Genomic DNA, 2,298 nt, shown 5'->3' on the forward strand with positions numbered 1-2,298 from the left:
CTCCTACTTTTGGTCTCCACCCATTGACCATCTTGATATCCAGATTATCCACAATAGGTGTGACTGACAAATCATCGTCATCGGTTCCATTAGGACACCAATCAATTAAGCTATCATTGAATGGGTCGTTAATTGCTTTAGCTAACAAATAATCTTCTGCGATGGTTTCAACCCAATCAACCTCCTTACTCTCTTCAGAATTATTGGGTTGTTTGCACACATTAAAAATGTTCAATTCTAAGGTCATGTTACCAAAAGAAAGCTTCATGACGCCATTCCTACAATTAATCAATGCATTAGAAGTTGCAAGGAATGGACGTCCTAAAATGACCGAAATCTGAGACTGTGAGTTCGAAGCCGGATGTGTGTCCAATACAATAAAATCGACAGAAAAGTAGAACTTGTCTACTTGGACTAATACATCCTCGATAATCTCCCTTGGAATTTTAACTGACCTGTCAGCTAATTGCAAAGTGACGGAGGTTGGCTTCAACTCACCTAAACCAAGTTGCTCATATACAGAATATGGCAACAAATTCACACTTGCCCCTAAATCTAACAATGCTCGCTCTATCCTAAAGTCGCCTATGATGCATGAGATGGTTGGGCAACCTGGATCTTTATATTTAGGGAGAATGTTGTGCTGCAAAATAGCACTCACATTTTCAGTTAAAAATGCCTTCTTCTTAACATTTAATCGGCGCTTAACAGTACACAAGTCCTTCAAAAATTTGGCATATGAGGGTACTTGTTTGATTGCATCAAGAAGAGGTATATTGATTTTTACTTGTTTAAAAAGCTCAAGAATTTCAGAGTTAGGTTCGAGCTTTTGCAACGGCTTTAACCGTTGTGGAAAAGGTGGAGGAAAAGGACATTCAACTTTCTTAGTAGAAGTTGGGACCTCAACTTCTTCTTTGTCCCTTTCATCGACTTTGGGAGCATCAGAATTAGAAGTGACTTGCGGTCTCAATTGGACAGTTTGATCAATGACTTTTCCATTACGCAAAGTCATGATTCTCTTTGCATGCTCTGTATGTGAACTAGAAGGAGCCGTATTATTACTACCATGCACTTGTGGGTTAGGTTGGGGTTGAGCTGGAAGCTTACCCTTTTCTTGGGTACTTAGGACGGTAGTCAACATTGACAATTGGTTCCTTATGTCTTCAAAATTTCGAGTATTTTGAGCATTAATATTAGCTTGACCTTGTAGAAAAGTTTGTATGGATTGCAATGTATCCTCGATATTTGGCTTTTGAGAAGGTGATGGTGCATAAGGAGGATGTGCAGGTGGAGGAGCTGAATGGTGTGACTGTTGAGGATGATCGTTTCTCCACCTAAAGTTTGGATGATTCTTCCAACCAGGGTTATAGGTATTCGAGTATGGATCATTATAAGGCTTTTGGTAGGAGTTCATAGCATTTGCTTGATCGTGCAAGACTTCTTTGAATGCCGGTATGGTGGAACAATCTGTAGTAGTATGACCCGACATATCGCAGATACCACAACACTCGTTTCTAAGCTCTATAGTCTTGACAAGCTCAACCTTCCTAAGCTCAATTTCTTCTACCTTCCTAGTGAGGGCTGTCATTTTAGCATGAAGATCATCCTCAGTTCTGAGGTTGTAAAGGCCTCCCTGTACAGAGCTAGTAGGCTTAGGCAAAGACTTGTTGTTTCTATCCCCGTTATCCCAAAGTTGGGCAGTCTCCGCAAGGGAATCCAAATATTCCCATGCTTCATCAGGGTGTTTTTCTAAAAATCTACCATTGCACATGGTCTCTACAAACTGTTTCAACTGTGGAGATAAACCTTCATAAAAGAAGCTAATGGTTCTCCAAGTTTCGAACCCGTGATGAGGGCATGAGAGAAGAAGGTCTTTAAATCTTTCCCAACATTCATAAAATATTTCATTATCTTTTTGTTGGAAATTGCTAATATGTCTTTTTAAAAAGTTGGTCCTTTGTGTGGGGAAGAACTTCTTTAAAAATTCTCTCTGCATATCTTGCTAATTTCTTATTGATCTAGGTCGCAAAGAGTTTAGCCATGTTTTGGCCTTATCCTTTAGAGAGAAAGGAAACAATGTCAACTTGAGGATATCCTCGGTGACATTTGGCACTCTAAATGTAATGCTCAATTCTTCAAAATCCTTTAAATGAAGATACGGACTTTCGGACTCTAACCCATGAAACTTGGGCAGGAATTGGATTACCCCTGGTTTGATGTCAAAATGTCCTACATTGTCAGGAAAAATTATGCATGAAGGCTGACTAGTCCTAGCCGGTTGTAGGTATTGTCTTAGAG

The 2,298-nt window shown here is 39.7% G+C and overlaps 1 non-coding gene across 1 annotated transcript; it reads left to right on the forward strand.

The window, feature by feature from the left end:
- The first annotated feature begins 1,841 nt into the window (after positions 1-1,841).
- Positions 1,842-1,951, forward strand: LOC120106384 (small nucleolar RNA R71). The gene has a single exon (XR_005508548.1). It is a non-coding gene; the product is annotated as a small nucleolar RNA R71 (small nucleolar RNA).
- The last annotated feature ends 347 nt before the right edge of the window (positions 1,952-2,298 follow it).

This window comes from Phoenix dactylifera, chromosome 1 (genome assembly GCF_051530095.1).
Source record: "Phoenix dactylifera cultivar Ajwa chromosome 1, Ajwa_hap1_PhDact_Kaust_v1.1, whole genome shotgun sequence".
Taxonomy (NCBI): Eukaryota; Viridiplantae; Streptophyta; class Magnoliopsida; order Arecales; family Arecaceae; genus Phoenix; species Phoenix dactylifera.